General features: G+C 44.0%; 1 long non-coding RNA gene across 1 annotated transcript; it reads left to right on the forward strand.

Annotated features, from left to right (window-relative positions):
* Window positions 1-263: 263 nt before the first annotated feature.
* On the forward strand, window positions 264-18,441 carry LOC126199094 (uncharacterized). The gene is made up of 3 exons (XR_007540121.1): window positions 264-322; window positions 16,871-17,023; window positions 18,285-18,441. It is a non-coding gene; the product is annotated as an uncharacterized LOC126199094 (long non-coding RNA).
* The last annotated feature ends 4,021 nt before the right edge of the window (window positions 18,442-22,462 follow it).

Here is a 22,462-nt window from a genome sequence, read left to right on the forward strand (position 1 = left end):
GACGCGGTTAACACACAACACCAGAAAGCATTAAGAATAGTCGCTACTTGTACAGCCATCCCGTTCTGGCGTATAGTGCAGCTGGATGTGCCGAATGTGTAAACAGGAGCTACGTCACTGGAACTGACGGCGGTCACCGAAGCATGTTGCAAGGTCATTGAGAGAACAGTGTATTCGGTGAAAGAGGCGGTGAAGAATGACGTCATCGGCACACGGGGATCCACACAAAGAAACTGAGAAACATATAAATGTCAGCTGACGCTCCTGCTGCCTCAAAGCGCGGTTGACACAGCTATGAAGACTTACACACTCGCGATCCTTGGTAAGTGTCCTTGTTAACTCGTTAATATGTTTCTAGTGCCGTGTAAAACGATAAACCAGATGTAGCGTAAAAACATGTTTCTTTGCAGTTCATGTCCGATATTCTGCACCACACATTTCTTTTTTTTCGGCAAAAAAGAAAGAAAAGAAAGAGTCACGTGTGGCAAACGTGGGGGCTAGGCCATAATTACAGTATTGTTTCTGCCCAGAATTTCAAGAACAGGCGACGAAGTGTGTGGAGGTGGATTATCGTGGTGCGATAGCCACAGTTTGTTTCGCTACAAACCCGGGCGGTTATTGTTTTCGGCTTCCTTTACGTAAACGACGTTGAACTTGTATTACTCATTGTTAGTCGTTCGCGCTTGTCGCAATAACTTGTGGCACACTTTGCCGTCAGAATCGAGGAATACTGTTGTGTCGATTCCCTAAGGTCTCGACACAATGAGTGGCTAGGTGCACGCGAAACTAACGCAGACGGGCGTAAATTCTGAAACAGGAGACTGGATGAAAACTATAAAGAAAAGAAGAGAGATTTTAATATACTTAACTTTAATGTAGTCTTGTTCTTGTTGAAATACATCTCTTGCATAGTAGTAAGCAATTAGCAATGATACACATGGCGCCTTGCTAGGTAGTAGCGATGGACTAGCTGAAGGCTATTTAATCTGTCTCTCGGCAAATGAGAGGAATACTTGGTAGGTCTAGTCGCAAGCTATGTCGTCCGTACAACTGGGGCGAGGTCAAGTCCGTGTCTTGTGACCTGCCCTGTGGTGGCGCTACGTTTGCGAATACACAGTGGCGACACGCGGGTCCGACATGTACTACAGGACCGCGGCCGATTTAAGTTACCACCTAGCAAGTGTGGTGTCTAGCGGTGACACCACATTCCTCCCCCGCAAATCGGCGAACGGTCGTGAGATAAGGCTTCCGCCCGCCGTGGGGAGGACCCCATGTTGACGTATGCGATGAGGTGGGGAGCCTAACAACAGGCGAGGCTGTGCCACCCGCACCCGGCCATTCGGTCCGAGGGGAGCTAGGAAACGCCTGCAAACCTAGTCCAGGGTGCACGTCAACATGAGGTGTATGCGCACGTAATGAGACAGAAGGGTCGACCTCCATGTGGTCGGAGCACCCGACGGGCGAAGACGACATCTGGTCCGGAGCGGGCAAGAGGTCCATGGCGGAGGACGGCTGGTCACGGGAAGCAAGCGGCGGCGCGTGACCCAGGGAGGCGCGAGGCGGCTGCAGCGAAGCGTCCGCTGCTGGCGGCGCCGGCGGCGGCTGCGGCGGCGCGACGCCATGAGGCAAAATGGAAGGCATCGTCGGTAACACCTGGGGATGAGGCGAGCCAGTAGATGGGTCCCCAGGGCGCTGACCTGACGGCTCCGTCGCTGAAAGCAGACGGGGAGCGGCAGAACCCAGGCGACGACAGAGGCGCAGCTGATTGAGATGCCGACGCACCTCACCAGAGGCCCCCAAAACCAAATACATCGCGCGGCCGAGGCAGCGAAGAATGCGCCCAGCGAGCCAACGCCGTGAACCGCGATAGTTGCGATAATAGACAACGTCGCCAGGAGCAAAAGCAGGAGACTGCCGCAGCACAGGAACCTGATGTGGCGGATGCAGCAAAGACATCAAAGTTCGATGAGAACGACCATGAAGCAACTCAGCCGGCGAGCGACCATCGCGAGGCTGAGAGCGATATGAAGACAAAAAGAGCAACAAAGCGTCCTCCCGAGAATGCGACTCTTTCAACTTCAACATCTGTGACTTGAAAGTCCGGACCAATCGTTCCGCGGCACCGTTTGACTGAGGCGAAAACGGCGCGGATGTCAGATGTTGAATACCATTGGCCTTGCAGAACGACTGAAATTCTGCGGACATGAATTGTGGGCCATTGTCGGAAACAATAGTCTGCGGAAGACCTTCAATGCAAAAGATAGCAGACAAGGCTTGGATTGTGGCAGAAGACGTCGTGGAAGACATCCGGACAACAAAAGGAAAATTACTGAAAGCATCGACCACAACCAACCATCGAGCATTCCAGAATGGACCAGCAAAATCGATGTGCAAGCGTTGCCAAGGGGAAGTGGCTTTCGGCCATGCAAAGAATTTCCGCGGCGGTGCGGATTGTTGTTCGGCACACGCCACGCAAGAGGAGCACATATTCGTAATCGCAGCATCGATTCCGAACCAAGTACAGTGCTGACGAGCAAGCTGTTTCGTTCGCACTATACCCCAATGTCCTTGGTGAAGAAGCTTTAAGACAGAGGACTGTAACGAACGTGGGACTACGACTCGGGATTGATCATTATCGGAACGCAACAACAAAACACCACGTCGTACAAAAAGTCTCTCCTTGTGAGCAAAAAAACGGCGAACCAAAGGATCCTCGATCCGTGACTTTGACAAGGGCCATTGCGTAGCAACAAAACGCAAAACGGGAGCAAGGACAGGGTCAGCAGCTGTGGCTGTAGCTACACGACGAAAATCAATCGGAAACGATGCGACCACGTCATCGGCTTCCGAATCAATGAACATGCAAGCAAGTTCGGAAGAATCGAATGCTTTATCCTCAGCAACAGGCAAACGGGACAACGCATCAGCGTTTCCGTGCTTAGCAGTGGACCGATACAAGATATCGTAGCGGTACTGCGAGAGAAAAAGCGACCAGCGAATGAATTTCTGCGCTGTACGTGGAGGTACAGGCTTGTTCGGATGAAAAAGCGATGTCAAAGGTTTGTGGTCGGTGATGATTGTAAAGTGACGACCATACAAGAAGTCATGAAACTTGGTAACACCAAACACAAGAGCCAAAGCTTCCTTCTCTATTTGGGAATAATTTCTTTGCGCAGATGAGAGCAATTTTGACGCAAAGGCAATAGGGCGATCATGCGAACCATCTTTGTGCGCAAGCACAGCACCGATCCCGAAATCCGATGCATCGACCATCAACAAAAGGGGTTTTCGGGGATCGAATGGCGTAAGGCAAGTATTTGAAAGTAACGCCGATTTCAACTGGCGAAAGGCGCGTTCGCATTCCGTCGTCCAGACGAACGGAACACCTGTACGGCGTAAGCGATGAAGCGGAGCTGAAATAGAAGAAGCATTGCGCACAAACCGATGATAATAATTTACCTTACCCAGTACACTCTGTAGCTGTTTTAAGTTCTGCGGTGACGGCAAGTCCTGAATGGCACGAAGGTGCTCTGGACTCGGATGTATACCTTGGGCGTTAAGGACATGGCCCAGGTACGGTAAGTCACGAGCAAAAAACACACATTTGTCCTTCCTCAAGCGAAGACCATTCTGACGCAAGACCTGAAATAGTGTCCGGAGATTCTGCAAATGTTCGGCTTCTGTCTTTCCTGAGATCACAATATCGTCCAGATAGTTCGCAGCAGTAGGGACCGACGCACAAATAGTTTGTAAATATTGCTGAAATAAAGCAGGGGCGGATGCACACCCGAACGGCAGTCTTTTGAAGCGATACAAGCCAAGATGCGTGTTAACCACTAAGACGCGCTGGGATTCTTCGTCCACAGGTATTTGCAAGTACGCATCTGCTAGGTCCAATTTTGAAAAATATTTTCCCGGGCACAGTTTGTCAAAAAGATCTTCCGGGCGGGGCAAAGGAAAAGTAGCAGTCACAAGTTGTGGATTCACAGTGGCCTTGAAGTCCACACAAAGTCGCAATTTTCCGGAAGGTTTTGGCAAAATTACTAAGGGTGAGGCCCAGAGAGAAGCCTGCACACGTTCAATGACACCTTGAGATTCTAAATCGTGCAATGTTCTTGCGACCTCATCACGCAATGCGCGTGGAACATTGCGCGCTCTGAAAAATTTCGGTTGCGCGGTGTCTTTCAGTTCCAAATGCGCTTCATAGTTCTTAGCGCAACCAAGGCCCGGTGCAAAAATGTCTGCAAATTCTTCACAAAGACTAGAAACACTGGCGGAAGGCACAGTCTGATTCACTGATAGGACCTGATTTACAATAGACAAATTAAACAATTGAAACAAATCTAAACCAAACAAGTTCACTGCACTAGAGGAACGAAGAACATAAAATGACACAAGTTTTGTGTGTCCCTTGTATGTTGCAATAAGGCTGCACTGTCCTAACACAGGTATATGCTGTCCTGAGTAACTAGTTAACGTAACATTTGCGGCACGCAATGGCGGGGCGCCCAGTTGTTTGTACGTGTCGTGATTGAGCAATGAAACAGCAGCTCCGGTATCGAGCTGGAATGGGATCACTTTTCCTGCAAAGTCTAAGTCCACAAAAAGTTTATTGTCTTGTTGACGACAAGAGCGACTGTCACGTGCAAATTGAACTGATACAGGTACAGAAGCACTTGCGACTTTACGGGATTTCCTTCGACGTCGACACACACTTCGGGTGGGACGAACACAGTCACTGTTAGCTAAAGTGTCACTGGACGGGTGGGAATGAACGACATGAATGTCCATGGGCGAAGGTCCACGAGCCTGATTGTCCTGGGTGCGATTCCGGCGCGAAGCAAAGGGCCTGGAATTTGTGTGATTGTCGGATCTTAACTTTTTCTGGCAAACACTTTGTACATGTCCTTTCTTGTGACAGTAAAAGCAAATAGCTTGGCGTGACGGGCAATTTTCACGCGAATGTCTAATTGCACACCGCGGGCAAGATTTCACTGCATTTGCTTGCTTACGCGGCGCACGTGGTTGCAAGCTAGGCGGCCGCTGCGAAGTCGGGCGCGAGGGCCGCTCAGCGTCCCGTGCAGCGGGCCGGGCGGGCCGATTAACGTGACACACTGCTGGCGAAGTTTCAAATGATTCCTGAGCAAAGTCAAGCGTGTCTTGCCTGTCCAATATGTCTATCACTTGTTGCAGGGAGGGATTAACGAGTTTCAAAATCTGTTCCCTTATGCGAACATCAGAAACGTTCTGTGCAATTGCATCACGCACCATAGTATCTGAATATGGGAGGCCACATTCACAGGCAAACGCGCAGTCTCTAGTAAGTCCTTGCAAAGTTGCTACCCACTCCCTATTAGTCTGACCGGCCGTACGTTTTGTACGAAAAAACGTATACCGTTTGGCAACTACATTTACTGTTTCTTTGAAATAGGCATCCAAAGCAGACAAAATTTCTTCGTAGGACAGAGTTGCTACGTCTCGTCGGGGAAACAATTTCACTATCACACGGTAGGTAGACACACCGACACAAGAAAGCAAAAACGGCTGCCGCTCTTTACCTTGAATTCCATAAGCAGTGAGGTGGAAGTTGAACTGATCGGCCCACTCAGTCCAGCTTTCGGTTGTGGCCTCAAAGGGCCTAAATGGCGGTGCGACAGCGTTGTGTGGCTGCGGTAGCGATGAAGCGGCGGGTGCCGCATCGGTTTGCAGCGCACGTTGACCCTGGACGAGCTGTCCAAGGGCTTCCAATAACGCCTGCGTCTGCTGATTCTGCAAGCGAAAAAATTCGGACAGTACATCTGGAGAATGCGGCGAAGCCATGACACAAGCAAATTAGAGCAAGTATAACACAAAGACTGCAACGTGGGCGCGGCACCACTCCTCGGCGCCAAAATATTGTTGTGTCGATTCCCTAAGGTCTCGACACAATGAGTGGCTAGGTGCACGCGAAACTAACGCAGACGGGCGTAAATTCTGAAACAGGAGACTGGATGAAAACTATAAAGAAAAGAAGAGAGATTTTAATATACTTAACTTTAATGTAGTCTTGTTCTTGTTGAAATACATCTCTTGCATAGTAGTAAGCAATTAGCAATGATACACATGGCGCCTTGCTAGGTAGTAGCGATGGACTAGCTGAAGGCTATTTAATCTGTCTCTCGGCAAATGAGAGGAATACTTGGTAGGTCTAGTCGCAAGCTATGTCGTCCGTACAACTGGGGCGAGGTCAAGTCCGTGTCTTGTGACCTGCCCTGTGGTGGCGCTACGTTTGCGAATACACAGTGGCGACACGCGGGTCCGACATGTACTACAGGACCGCGGCCGATTTAAGTTACCACCTAGCAAGTGTGGTGTCTAGCGGTGACACCACAAATACAGTGGGCATAATCCTCGCAGCTGACCGCACTTGAAAAGCTTTTTCTCGATGTTAGCCATCCAAAATGCATCCACTGGAACGATTGAGCGATAGTTATGACGTCATTACGCGTAAACCCAGGTTTCATCATCTGTTATGACGCATTTCAGCAGTTCTTCATCGTTGTCGTCTTCATATAGCCACTCCTGAGCAACTAGCATTCGCTACTTGTTTTGTTCGAAGTTCAACAATTTTGAACGTCACACGTTTCATACCCAAAACACCCGAAAAATGCCATGACAAGAAGGAGCTGATATAGTATTCTCGTCAGTTACTTATCTGATTGTGATTCGGCCATCGATCATAATCATTTCTTTTTTCGCGATTACAAGAGGTGATGTGCTAGGGTGTTGAAGGCGCTCGTCATATTCAACATGTTCACGGTATTCTTCGAAACCCTTATATTACTCGTAAACCCTTGTTTTACTGAAAGCAGACTCACCAAAAGCAGTATTTACCATTTCTAGAACGTAGCTTCAGTTTATTCCGTTGCAATAGTAAAATTTAATACAATTTGTCTTACCCATTTTTCTGCAAAATAAACAATCACTCCTACTACCAAAACACATTTACCCTTTTTGACATTGGAGAACAGACTAAACATCCGATGTGGCTGACATTATAACGAGACTTCACAGACATGTTTCCAACATGGTAAAGTAAAAATCGCGCGAATCGAATACAACACTCGAAACTAGCTTGTATACGAATTTCCAAATTTCACAGCTTACAGAAACAGTTTTCCATTTATTTACAAGATTGTACAGTTATAATTTCAAATCAGATGGCTCTGAACACTATGGGAGTTAGCATCTGAGGTCATCAGTCCCCTAGAACTTAGAACTACTTAAACCTAACTAACCTAAGGACATCACACACATCCATGCCCGAGGCAGAATTCGAACCTGCGACCGTAGCTGTGTGCGCAGTCGTACTGCTTGGTAAAATACTGTAACTGTTAGTGCACACTTTGATTTCCATTATCATCATGTACATATTCGGGTTAGACAAGTTTGTCTGTTCCGAAACCATGCAGTTTAGAGCTGTACCCACCGTATTTTCCGTGGTCGTCGTATTCTTCTTCTGCCCTTGCGACTGTAGGCATAGGTTTTCCTTCGTATCCGGCTTTGATCCACACATAGTAGGTGGTCATGCCGGTTCTTTCTATACAGCTGGATCTTTTCTATTATACTCACAATCAGACCTCCTCTCTTATATCACTGCTTCTCATATGATCTTCTGATATGTGTCCTTTCAAGGTCTTTTAGTCTCTCTTCTGCCGCATACTTCGGGTCCATAGAGCAGTAAAGACGCATAGTTTTACGGAGTTGAAGTACTGTTTCTTTCCTCGTTATGAGCAGCAGCATTTTCAAAAAGGTGGTTAAAATGTGTGTACCTTTGCGATTTCTTATCATTATTACATGCATGAGAGGTATAACATCACACATATCTGAATGTATCGGCTTCTTCCATTGTATGTAAGGACCACAGAGCTCATTGTAGGTTGTCTTCTGTATCAGCGACTATAGCGTGTCACCTGCAAAAAGGAGTGAGTTACATTTTGCACATTTCTTACAGGGTACAGAAAAATTGTGTCACAAAATTTTAACCATGGAACAAAAATTACTGATGTTGTGTAAGTCCACAACGCACCATTTTTAAACTACGGAAACTTGGCACCACGCGCTACGATTTGGCCGCGGGATTGGCGTGTTGCCGCATGCTCTGGACAATGCATGACTGCGAATGCTTTGGCTGCCGGGGATCGACACGTGTGTCACTTTGGGGCAGTGACAGGGCGAGGGAAGTTTGTACGTGATAACCATAGCGCTGCCCGTCAACCGACGAACGGCAACAGGGCAATCCCACGGCCAATCCGAGGGCGTGGCGCCAAATTTCAGTAGTTTAAAAATGTGCGTTGTCGACCTACAAACATTAGTAATTTTGGTTCGTACTGGCATCAACTCTCCAGGGTTAAAATTTCGTGACACAATTTTCCTCCACCCTGTATATGTGTGTGTTAAATAGTGTATGTGATTGAGAACACTCTTGCCTGACTTCGATTTTGTGTTGCGCAAATCACGACGTTATCAAAGTTGTGATAGTTTTTTGTTATTATGATTCTCAAAGTAATTGCATCACACACGTACTTCTCAAATTTTTACACGAATGCTTTTCAGAGGCTATATTTTTTTGAATTGCAGTTTTTTTGGATGTTGAGGTAGGGAAACGTATTATTCACAGATGTAAACAAATTATTGTTATTTTTATTATTGTATTACAAGAGTTTATATATTTTATTGTAATTAAACAGTTTATTGTTATTAATATTATTATTACCAATATTAAAACATTTTATACATTTACTGTATTTATCATTAAAATCATACACGTCTGAAGCACGTTTAAAGTGGTGGTGAACGAAAGGAGGGGGGGGGGGGAGGGGGAGCAGGTGACTGTAAACTATACAGGGTATTCAAAGCTTCAGCGCCCAAACTAACAGGGATGACGATGGAGACAAAAACAGATATACTTCGTAAAGCAACCATGTGTTGCATCTTATAGGAGTACTGAGTATGCAGGAGGTTTTGTGTGTGACTGAGAATAAAACAGTGTTAAGTGTTGTTCGTCGCTTCATTGTTCTGATCACTATTACACTACAATAAATGTTCAAAATAAGCACCATTAACCTCAGCGCAGAGCCGATATCGACAAAGCAGGGGATGCCATGTACGCTGGAAAGTGCGTGATGTGTCCTGTGTTTGTGTGGCTGCTGCAAGAATTCTTGCACCCAGTTAAACAGTTAAACTTTCAAACCGCTGTAGAAATAACACCAGTGGTCAGAATGACGTCAAATTGCAGCGGAATATTATCGGAGAAGGGGAAAACTTATGGCAGAAGAAAATTAAATAGTTACAAAATCTAGCAATAGATGGCCTTGTAAACTTCATAATTTAATAGTGGTCGACTACAAATGACAAATGAATCACATAACAATGCATAAGGTGTACGTTTAGCGTTAAACAAACTGTACTACTCAGTGCGTGTGGGTGTACAGGTGTGATATTGTTAGTTACGTAAGCCCATCCGCCACAGCAAGGTCGTATCACAATGGATGGGAAAAATCGCTTTTTAATTGTCCTGAGGCCAAAAACCGCGTAAAAAGCATCAATCACATTGGTTTTTAATTGTCCTGAGGCTAAAAACAGCATACAAAGCATCAATCACATCGGTTTTTAATTGTCCTGAGGCCAAACCCGCATACAAAGTATCAATGAAAATCAATTCGGGTTATTAATTTCTGTGTGACTGGCGCAAAACATGTTCAGTACGCTGTCCATCGTTTTCTGCAACAAGTTGAAATCAAGAAACAGCATGTTCCACAACTGATCGAAGTGCTTCTGGGGTCACGCTCAGAATGTATTCGCAATGCGTGCCTTCAGCGCAGTCGGGACACTGAACACAACATCTTTCAGATAGCCCCACAGCCAGAAGTCGCACGGATTAAGATGAGGTGATCGGGACGGCCAGGCTGTAGGGAAATGGCGGCTGATAATTCTAGCATTTCCGAAATGGCGCTTCAGCAGCTGCCTAAGTGGATTCGCAAAAGTGGATTCGCAATGTGCGGAGGTGCACCATCTTGCATAAAAATGATCCCATCCACACATCCACGCTATTGAAGAGGTGGAATGACGTGGTTGCGCAAAGGCACCCATAGCGCTTACCAGTGACTGGTAACAAAACCCGAAGCACCTGTCTCTTCGAAAAAATATGGCTCTATGATAAATGATGCCGTAAACCCGTACCACACATCCACACTGTTCGAGAGCTGGAATGACGTGGTTGTGCAAAAGACACTCATAGCGCTTACCAGTGCCGGTACAGGCGACAAGATCCGAAGGCACCTGTCTCTCCCAAAAAATATGACTCTATGATAAGTGACGCCGTAAACCCGTACCACACATCCACGCTGTTCGAGAGCTGGAATGACGTGGTTGTGCAAAAGACACTCATAGCGCTTACCAGTGCCGGTACAGGCGACAAGATCCGAAGGCACCTGTCTCTCCCAAAAAATATGACTCTATGATAAGTGACGCCGTAAGCCCGCACCACACATCCACGCTGTTCGAGAGCTGGAATGACGTGGTTGTGCAAAAGACACTCATAGCGCTTACCAGTGCCGGTACAGGCGACAAGATCCGAAGGCACCTGTCTCTCCCAAAAAATATGACTCTATGATAAGTGACGCCGTAAACCCGCACCACACATCCACCCTGTTCGAGAGCTGGAATGACGTGGTTGTGCAAAAGACACTCATAGCGCTTACCAGTGCCGGTACAGGCGACAAGATCCGAAGGCACCTGTCTCTCCCAAAAAATATGACTCTATGATAAGTGACGCCGTAAACCCACACCACACATCCACGCTGTTCGAGAGCTGGAATGACGTGGTTGTGCAAAAGACACTCATAGCGCTACCAGTGCCGGTACAGGCGACAAGATCCGAAGGCACCTGTCTCTCCCAAAAAATATGACTCTATGATAAGTGACGCCGTAAACCCACACCACACATCCACGCTGTTCGAGAGCTGGAATGACGTGGTTGTGCAAAAGACACTCATAGCGCTTACCAGTGCCGGTACAGGCGACAAGATCCGAAGGCACCTGTCTCTCCCAAAAAATATGACTCTATGATAAGTGACGCCGTAAGCCCGCACCACACATCCACGCTGTTCGAGAGCTGGAATGACGTGGTTGTGCAAAAGACACTCATAGCGCTTACCAGTGCCGGTACAGGCGACAAGATCCGAAGGCACCTGTCTCTCCCAAAAAATATGACTCTATGATAAGTGACGCCGTAAACCCGCACCACACATCCACCCTGTTCGAGAGCTGGAATGACGTGGTTGTGCAAAAGACACTCATAGCGCTTACCAGTGCCGGTACAGGCGACAAGATCCGAAGGCACCTGTCTCTCCCAAAAAATATGACTCTATGATAAGTGACGCCGTAAACCCACACCACACATCCACGCTGTTCGAGAGCTGGAATGACGTGGTTGTGCAAAAGACACTCATAGCGCTACCAGTGCCGGTACAGGCGACAAGATCCGAAGGCACCTGTCTCTCCCAAAAAATATGACTCTATGATAAGTGACGCCGTAAACCCACACCACACATCCACGCTGTTCGAGAGCTGGAATGACGTGGTTGTGCAAAAGACACTCATAGCGCTTACCAGTGCCGGTACAGGCGACAAGATCCGAAGGCACCTGTCTCTCCCAAAAAATATGACTCTATGATAAGTGACGCCGTAAACCCGCACCACACATCCACCCTGTTCGAGAGCTGGAATGACGTGGTTGTGCAAAAGACACTCATAGCGCTTACCAGTGCCGGTACAGGCGACAAGATCCGAAGGCACCTGTCTCTCCCAAAAAATATGACTCTATGATAAGTGACGCCGTAAACCCGCACCACACATCCACCCTGTTCGAGAGCTGGAATGACGTGGTTGTGCAAAAGACACTCATAGCGCTTACCAGTGCCGGTACAGGCAACAAGATCCGAAGGCACCTGTCTCCCCCAAAAAATATGACTCTATGATAAGTGACGCCGTAAGCCCGCACCACACATCCACGCTGTTCGAGAGCTGGAATGACGTGGTTGTGCAAAAGACACTCATAGCGCTTACCAGTGCCGGTACAGGCGACAAGATCCGAAGGCACCTGTCTCTCCCAAAAAATATGACTCTATGATAAGTGACGCCGTAAACCCGCACCACACATCCACCCTGTTCGAGAGCTGGAATGACGTGGTTGTGCAAAAGACACTCATAGCGCTTACCAGTGCCGGTACAGGCGACAAGATCCGAAGGCACCTGTCTCTCCCAAAAAATATGACTCTATGATAAATGACGCCGTAAACCCACACCACACATCCACGCTGTTCGAGAGCTGGAATGACGTGGTTGTGCAAAAGACACTCATAGCGCTTACCAGTGCCGGTACAGGCGACAAGATCCGAAGGCACCTGTCTCTCCCAAAAAATATGACTTTATGATAAGTGACGCCGTAAACCCGCACCACACATCCACCCTGTTCGAGAGCTGGAATGACGTGGTTGTGCAAAAGACACTCATAGCGCTTACCAGTGCCGGTACAGGCGACAAGATCCGAAGGCACCTGTCTCTCCCAAAAAATATGACTCTATGATAAGTGACGCCGTAAACCCACACCACACATCCACGCTGTTCGAGAGCTGGAATGACGTGGTTGTGCAAAAGACACTCATAGCGCTTACCAGTGCCGGTACAGGCGACAAGATCCGAAGGCACCTGTCTCTCCCAAAAAATATGACTCTATGATAAGTGACGCCGTAAACCCGCACCACACATCCACCCTGTTCGAGAGCTGGAATGACGTGGTTGTGCAAAAGACACTCATAGCGCTTACCAGTGCCGGTACAGGCGACAAGATCCGAAGGCACCTGTCTCTCCCAAAAAATATAACTCTATGATAAGTGACGCCGTAAACCCGCACCACACATCCACGCTGTTCGAGAGCTGGAATGATGTGGTTGTGCAAAAGACACTCATAGCGCTTACCAGTGCCGGTACAGGCGACAAGATCCGAAGGCACCTGTCTCTCCCAAAAAATATGACTCTATGATAAGTGACGCCGTAAACCCGCACCACACATCCACCCTGTTCGAGAGCTGGAATGACGTGGTTGTGCAAAAGACACTCATAGAGCTTACCAATGCCGGTACAGGCGACAAGATCCGACGGCACCTGTCTCTCCCAAAAAATATGACTCTATGATAAGTGACGCCGTAAACCCGCACCACACATCCACGCTGTTCGAGAGCTGGAATGACGTGGTTGTGCAAAAGACACTCATAGCGCTTACCAGTGCCGGTACAGGCGACAAGATCCGAAGGCACCTGTCTCTCCCAAAAAATATGACTCTATGATAAGTGACGCCGTAAACCCGTACCACACATCCACGCTGTTCGAGAGCTGGAATGACGTGGTTGTGCAAAAGACACTCATAGCGCTTACCAGTGCCGGTACAGGCGACAAGATCCGAAGGCACCTGTCTCTCCCAAAAAATATGACTCTATGATAAGTGACGCCGTAAACCCGCACCACACATCCACGCTGTTCGAGAGCTGGAATGACGTGGTTGTGCAAAAGACACTCATAGCGCTTACCAGTGCCGGTACAGGCGACAAGATCCGAAGGCACCTGTCTCTCCCTTTTTTCAAACCATTCAGTGTCCGGAACTTCTGCAGAGCGACTTGTACACAGTCATCATTCGTGTAATATAGCAGAGCCCGATCCCGCATTGTCACAGTCATGGCGAACGTTGCAGACGCGAAGGGAGAAAAAGCTGTGTACCCGGAGTGTTTATACCAACTTCTATGGGTCGTGCGCATGACAGGTGTTTTCATTTACGTATTCTGACACAAACAGCGCCATCTATTGATCAATTTTGGCACTATTTTTTTCTTCTCCCATTCGTTTTCCCCCTTCTCCGATAATATTCCGTTGCAATTTGACGTCATTCTGACCAGTGGCGTTATTTCTACGGCGGTTTGAAAGTTTAACTTTAATTATAATCACCCTGTATAACAGCACTTCTCCCTCAACGTCAGGTGTAAGCACCGTCCTTGGTCGGCTCGCATCGGCCCTGCTTAACATGAGTGCGCCGATATTTTCCGGTCGTGCGTGGAATGCAATAAATGTGTGCCATGATGTGGACATCTGCGAGCAGGGTACCGTCCGTGGTACATTCGCTGGGCTCTCCAGCTATTGTCTTCAGCCGTAAACAAAGTGCATGTCTCGAATTTCCTACTACATACTGTTGTTGTTGTGGTGGTCTTCAGTCCTGAGACTGGTTTGATGCAGCTCTCCATGCTACTCTATCCTGTGCAAGCTTCTTCATCTCCCAGTTCCTACTGCAACCGACATACTTCTGAATCTGCTTGGTGTATTCATCTCTTGGTCTCTCTCTACGATTTTTACCCTCCACGCTGCCGTCCAATACTAAATTGATGATCCCTTGATGCCTCAGAACATGTCCTACCAACCGATCCCTTCTTCTAGTCAAGTTGTGCCACAAACTTCTCCTCAATCCTATTCAATACCTCCTCATTAGTTATGTGATCTACTCATCATTCTACTGTAGCACCACATGTCGAAAGCTTCTATTCTCTTCTTGTCTAAACTATTTATCGTCCATGTTCCACTTCCATACATGGCTACACTCCATACAAATACTCTCAGAAACGACTTACTGACACTTAAATCTATACTAGATGTTAACAAATTTCTCTTCTTCAGAAACGCTTTCCTTCTCATTGCCAGTATACATTTTATATCCTCTCGACCATCATCAGTTATTTTGCTCCCCAAATAGCAAAACTCGTTTACTACTTTAAGTGTCTCATTTCCTAATCTAATACCCTCAGCATCACCCGACTTAATTCGACTACATTCCATTATCCTCGTTTTGCTTTTGTTGATGTTCATCTTATGCCCTCCTTTCATGACACTGTCCATTCCGTTCAACTGCTCTTCCAAGTCTTTTGCTGTCTCTGACAGAATTACAATGTCATCGGTGAACTTCAAAGTTTTTATATCTTCTCCATGAATTTTAATACCTACTCCGAATTTTTCTTTTGTTTCCTTCACTGCTTGCTCAATATACAGATTGAATAGCATTGGGGAGAGGCTACAACCCTGTCTCACTCCCTTCCCAACCACTGCTTCCCTTTCATGTCCCTCAACTCTTATAACTGCCATTTGGTTTCTGTACAAATTGTAAATAGCCTTTCGCTCCATATACTTTACCCCTGCCACCTTCAGAATTTGAAAGAGAGTATTCCAGTCAACATTGTCAAAAGCTTTCTCTAAGTCTACAAATGCTAGAAACGTAGGTTTGCCTCTCCTTAATCTAGCTTCTAAGATAAGTCGTAGGGTCAGTATTGCCTCACGTGTTCCAACATTTCTACAGAATCCAAACTGATCTTCCCCAAGGTCGGCTTCTACTAGTTTTTCCATTCGTCTGTAAAGAATTTGCGTTAGTATTTTGCAGCTGTGACTTATTAAACTGACAGTCCGGTAATTTTCACATCTGTTAACACCTGCTTTCTTTGGGATTGGAATTATTATATTCTTCTTGAAGTCTGAGGGTATTTCGCCTGTCTCATAGACCTTGCTCACCAGATGGTAGAGTTTTGTCAGGACTGGCTCTCCCAAGGCCGTCAGTAGTTCTAATGGAATGTTGTCTACTCCCGGGGCCTTGTTTCGTCTTATGTCTTTCAGTGTTCTGTCAAACTCTTCACTCAGTATCATATCTCCCATTTCATCTTCATCTACATCCTCTTCCATTTCCATAACATTGTCCTCAAGTACATCGCCCTTGTATAGACCCTCTATATATTCCTTCCATCTTTCTGCTTTCCCTTGTTTGCTTAGAACTGGGTTTCCATCTGAGCTCTTGATATTCATACAAGTGGTTCTCTTTTCTCCAAAGGTCTCTTTAATTTTCCTGTAGGCAGTATCTATCTTACCCCTAGTGAGATAAGCCTCTACATCCTTACATTTATCCTCTAGCCATCCCTACTTAGCCATTTTGCACTTCCTGTCGATCTCATTTTTGAGACGTTTGTATTCCTTTTTGCCTGCTTCATTTACTGCATTTTTATATTTTCTCCTTTCATCAATTAAATTCAATATTTCTTCTGTTACCCAAGGATTTCTCTTAGCCCTCGTCTTTTTACCTACTTGATCTTCTGTCCTACATACTACGTATCTCAAACCAACACTTGGTGTTACGTTTGGCACAACTTTTATCTGACCTGCTCACCTATTACCAACGCTCACGCAATATGAGTTTCCGACACATGGTTGCTTTACGAAATATATTTGTTTTTATCTCCTGTATCATCCATGTTAGTTCGGGGAGGACGAGGAGGAGGGCCGGCCGCTGTGGCCGAGCTGTTCTATTCGCTTCAGCCCGGAACCGCGCTGCTGCTACGGTCGCAGGTTCGAATCCTGTCTCGGGCATGGATGTGTGTGCTGTTCTTAGGTTAGTTAGGTTTAAGTAGTTCTAATTCTAGGGGGCTGATGACCTCAGATGTTAAGTCCCATAGTGCTTAGAGGCATTTGAACTATCGAGGAGGAGGGGCGGGGAAGAATGTCCACTGGGTGTGTACGATGTAGGAGACATGGTCGTAGTACATTCATGTTCCAAGAAGAATGTAGGTACCCAGTATTACAGACAGCAAGTGATGAGTATTGTCGGATTTTCCAGATGCTCTTAATAAATTAGACCACATTCGATGAAACTGAATACGTCGGGAAACCGCAACATTACGGCCATAAATTTTATGAGAGCTCATAACGTTTAACAGGAGATGTGTACTACTTTGGCACTGTTCTTCCCCAGTTGTGGCGGCGCTCGTAGGCTGCTGCGGCGCCAGGGAGTGCGCCACTGCCTGCCCAGCGGTGTACCAGCCGGTGACAGCCAGGTGTGGAGGCGAAGTCAGGCAGTTCGGGAACCGCTGCGAACTGGCCGTGCACAACTGCCTTCACAACAACGGTATTCTGTTGTCTCTGTATTGACCGTATGCAATCACGTAACAGCTTTCTGTCTTTCTTCTTACTTTGCAGTTCTCTGTTTCCTCAGTAGTTCTTCATATTCTCCGTATGTTGTCTTTTCCTGTCTGCTGACCATGCTGTTCCCAATTTTTTTCTTCTTTAACCTTGAAATAATTCTAAATTTAATGTTTTGTTCTTAAAATAGTTTCTTTCCGTCAGTGGCTATTGTTCGGTGTTGTTTCTTTCCTGGTGTGTTCTTATTTCTGTAATCCATACTATCATCGACTTTTCCCGCAAAAATACTCGTTTTGTTTACCTGGCATCATTCGTCCAATAGAGATGTCGAGAGAAGATTAACATTTTAGTTGTTACTTTTGATATTTTGTGTATAATTTTGTAGAGCTTGTCATTACTTATATATTTACAAGCGTTTGTTGTTTATATTGCACTTAGTATTTTTTCTAAATATCAGTATTTCATCAATAACAGTCTTAGGTGGCAGATTTGCACCTTACATGAGAGTGTTATACGTCACAATGAGCAGGTGAATATGACACCTAACGTAATTCGGTGGTTATGAGAACATTTGCCTACCAGTGTGTAATGCAATAAGGGATGACAGCCAATTGACAGTAACTAACACTCCGTTGCTATACAATGCATGTCTTTGAGCGGAAGGTGCAACAGGCAATGCGAGCCTTTTTTAGTTTGAAAAGCCAGGCAGACAACAGTGTAGCGAAGGTCCGCTGCAGGGGTTACGACGGAAACCATTTAAAGGGGTGTCAGGAGGAAGTTCAGCGACCCTGACCAGGTGATTCATGAGGGAGGACCACGTGTAGCGGCACGTCTGCACAAGGGACAGACAAAAAGCTTTAGAAAGCTGCGTTTCGGAATTACAACGGGATACAAACAAAAACTAGTAATGCATTTCGATCTCGTGTCTAGCAGGTGCGACACACAGGAAGCTCAATGCACTTTAGTCATCTAGAATGGGCAAAAAAAGTCCGATTGGTGGAAACGCACTAGGAAGGAGAAAAATACTTAAGTTTCGACGCAGTTTGATGGAAGGGACATTGCTTGGTTCCCCTTGTTTCTAACGAGTCCATTTTTTAACATACGTACAGTAATTCATATCAGACGTGATATAACTGATAAGTGAGCAATATTTTATAAACAATTTTCTACAGGCATACATAAATGCATCATGTTTATTAGAGTAATATGGAGAAAGTATTTAATTTCTTTTTTGTGTTCTGTTCCAGAGTGCAAAGGCTGACATTATTATCAGTAATGTGACGCCACCAGTACTTTAATGGCTGGAGCAGTTGAAGAAATGGTGTACAGACATTGTCAGAGGTTTTGCAATCACCTGCTAAAAACAAAATAATACTAAAAAGTAAATAAAGAAGTATAGATGTATTCCTTTGTTTATATATGATTTTTACCCTCTTATGTTTTGTCTCGAATATCACATTCAATCCATGTCCACACCGTAATGTGAACAAATATTCACTTGTGGCAATGTCTTTACACCATTCATGGTCACATGGTCATCTCACAGCTGACCTTTTCTCAGGTATTCTTTGTTTCATATTTTCCATATTGAAATTTTCGTTATGAATGCAACCTTTCTATAATTCGAAGTCTCCCGAGTACTTAGAATCTAAGTCGAATGAAACCATATTCATTTTTATATCAAAAGCACCACAGACGTTGCATGAACTGTCATAAGTGTGAAAATGATTTCCTTAAAGACTGATTGTACATTTACATGATTAACTAACATATGTTAAGTTATGTGTAATATGTACTTGTACAGCATTTGCTTAACGTCACATTTAATATTTTAGATTACTTACGCTTGTATTCAGAACTGTAGAAGAACTTTCTTTTTAGCCAAGACTGCAATACAGTTTTAAATTTGTCTGGTAGCTCATTTACATTTTAGAGAAATATTTCTAATCAAGTTACCACAATGTGCACAAAATGCTTCTGATTCTAGATGATCTTGTCCAGGATAAACACACACTCACAAACACACACACACACACACACACACAAATATATATATATATATATATATATATATATATATATATATATATATATATATATATAAAGTTTCTGTTTCTGGTGTCGTGTACATTAGTGTTGATCCAAGTTAAATATTTATGTGCATTCTTTTTGACATAGTCTAGAACAAGGAGTATATATAAGTTAGCAACATTATGTACTCATATTTTGTATTCAGTAAAGTCTTTTGTGGAAGCAACAGAGCTCTGAAATTCAAAAGTACATCCCACGATACCGTTTTGACAGTAAAGTTTCCCAGGAGTGTTATGTTAGTTCATAATTCAGATGAGTATTAAAAATGCCACAACAACACAATAAGCTGTAAAGAGGAGGTAATGAATGTCACTATTTCTAATATTCCGCCAGAAATACGCTCCCACTAATAATTTATCACACATCTCTTCTGTTTGTTATTTTGTACAGCTTACTATTGAGCTGGGAGTCCAGAATTTTGCTGACTCTTCCATATGACCATGTACACCAGTATCAACATTGCTGGCGAGACCGGTGGGAGATACAAAAATGGTCACTTTTATCATTTAGCTTTAACTGATGAACCATGAACCAATCGATTAGCTCTTTCATTGTGACATAAATTTGAACCACAGATTCGCAACTGTGACAGATGTGATAAAAAATTATCTTATGCATGCATCATCATTTTTAATAATAGACCATAAAGCCAAATCATTAATATACACAAATAAAGATCAATGTCCCATTATAGACTTCTGTGGGGGCAAGTGCACTGACTTTTATTCTGTAGTGATCAGTTATATCTGTTGTATTAAGATACTGAGTAATAAAGTGTCAGTGGTACTGTACTTTGTTACAGAATGTCTAAGGACTTACTAAGATTCACTAGAGTTACAAGGTGTTTCATTATTTTGGATAAAATACGTGACAGATAGAAAGATGTCTTGAGTTGCCTTACCCACAGGTATATAGAATGTACATACACTTCTATATCCATACTAATTTTTTTATAGAAGTACTTCCATTGGTTTATCATCACCATTTTTATTTAGTTATTTACTTATTTATTTTTCAAGTGAGATTCTTTCTCCTTTCTTATGCATCAGCAGGACTGTGGTTGATCTGAAATTGTCGTTACTTCCGACATCCGAATTGTGAGGAAAGTCGGAGGATATCTAATCGTAACTAGTATTTTTAAGGATAAAATTAAAGAAAAGATATCTTCTGCTCTGAAGTTGAACCGTTTGGTGAGTGTATCCGCTGACCTTTGGATAGCTAGTTTTCCAATGTAAAATACCTCTGTTTACCATCATTCTCGTGAACCGCTATAGACACTAGGCTGGATTTTATTTTCGATGGAAGCTTCTGAACAAAGCTATAAAGGAATCGGCAATGATACACACTAGGTAGACACACTTGATGAGAATGCCATTTTAGTTAAAAAGGGTGGGAAAGACATCAGAACATGAGATGCAAATATATTACTTTCCTTCTATTAAGATACTGCATCATGTTTGAATGCTGCAGTACAGTTTAAACACACACAAGGCATATTCGATATATACATTGAAGATAAAACTACTTCTCTAATCTCTATAGAAGGAATGTAAGAGTCTCTTTATAAACAAACTTTTAGTTTTGTACCACAATACTTCTCTATCTTCTGTGTCAATAAGAGGCACATGTCGCCATACAGTACAGCTCCTTGCAATATGTCGTTTTCTGTTTCACATTCAAACTATTACATGATAAAAATATTTGGATACATATTTTGGGCTGAACAGTTCAGTGTTATGCAGTGAACACTGTACTCAAAATATATTGGTACACTACAGCAAAACTATTCGGATAGTGGTTTACTTTCTATTATTTCTTTACAGGTACTTGTTAGTGTAATATAATCACTGAAAAGAGACATTGGTTCCAAATTTTTATACATTGGAAAATGAAATTGCTTGTTGTACGTTTCCATGTGAATCACTAATCAAGGATTTATACTTTTTATGATAGTTTTTCAAGCCTTCAAACCAAATTCTTTAAGCTACCTGGATGAGGAATTCTGGTAATCTTATATGGTCCTGTATACAATAAGTGTCATATGCTGTTAATTTTTTGTAGGACAGAAGATTTTGGGTGTGATTTAAGCAATATGGTTTCCCAAACTAAATATTCCTGCATGTGTTCTAACTTTTTATCATAGTTATTCTCTTTAATGCTGTCATGTTTGGCGAGTGCAGTTACTGGATTCTTTACTTTTCTTCCTTCAGTGCACATTCTTTTTTATGTAGGCATGGCAGTGGTTTCAGCCAATTGGTGACTTCCTTACTGTTAGCTAATAGCTCTGAAGGTGTATAATGGGTTGTGCAAATTGGCAAATTATTTACTACATGTTCAAAATGCTCAATAAATTCCACCCAATGCTTATGCTATGTACTTGCATATGTGCTCATAAACCGATTAAATTCTCCGAAAATATGTGCAATAGGATTACTTTGTGTATGAAATTTTGATATCAGAGTGTGTTTGATATTACAGTCTTGTAGAATATCTTTCCATTTTCATCATGAGTTTTATACATTAACTGTTAGGAATCCAACAGTCTTGCAACTCTCAGTTGTCATGTCTAAGAATTCTTCTAATGAGGGCAGATACTGCTCTTAACTATGTGACATGTAGCTTGACATATTCTGAAAAAAAGATCATAAAGGGTATCAAGTACTTCATGCAGAGAGTACTGAACTGGCACCACTGATGGCTACCATTTGTAAATGTTGTGTTGACAATATGTAATGTACCTCTGTGTAGCTGCACTTGTTTCTGGGTTTTGTTTTCTAACATATCAGAGAAGGTTTCAACAACTGTTCTACATATTTGCTATTAAGTTCTGTGTTCTTGTGTGAAAGCCATTGCAAAAAGTCACTAACAAAGTGCTTCCACTGATCATCAAATTGTTTCTGAACTTTAGCTCAATACTCTTTGACGAAAGTATCGACTTTGTTTCCTAACTTTTCTACATTATCTTTTAATTATTCTTGTTCCATAGGCAAAGAATGTACAGCTTCCAGACGACCACTGTAGGCCATCTTTAGTTGTGAAAATTCACCTGTTAAAGCATTAAATTGTGTTGATAAACTGGTAAAACTGTAGTCAGTTCTGTTAAATCTTTGAATGGTTTTCTTAGTTCATCCAACATTCTTTGTTGGCACATGTTTTGCTTACATAGCTGCCATAATATGTTGTTAAAGTTTGTTTGTTGTACAGTCTTAAGAATTTTTATACTTCCTTCCATTGCTTGAAAACTTCAAAACAGTAATATTTGATTAGTTATTTGCATGCTTGATTAACATGAAGTATAGTCCACTGGAACATTTACTTCACTTAAATAAATACA

This window comes from Schistocerca nitens, chromosome 8, assembly GCF_023898315.1.
Source record: "Schistocerca nitens isolate TAMUIC-IGC-003100 chromosome 8, iqSchNite1.1, whole genome shotgun sequence".
NCBI lineage: Eukaryota > Metazoa > Arthropoda > Insecta > Orthoptera > Acrididae > Schistocerca > Schistocerca nitens.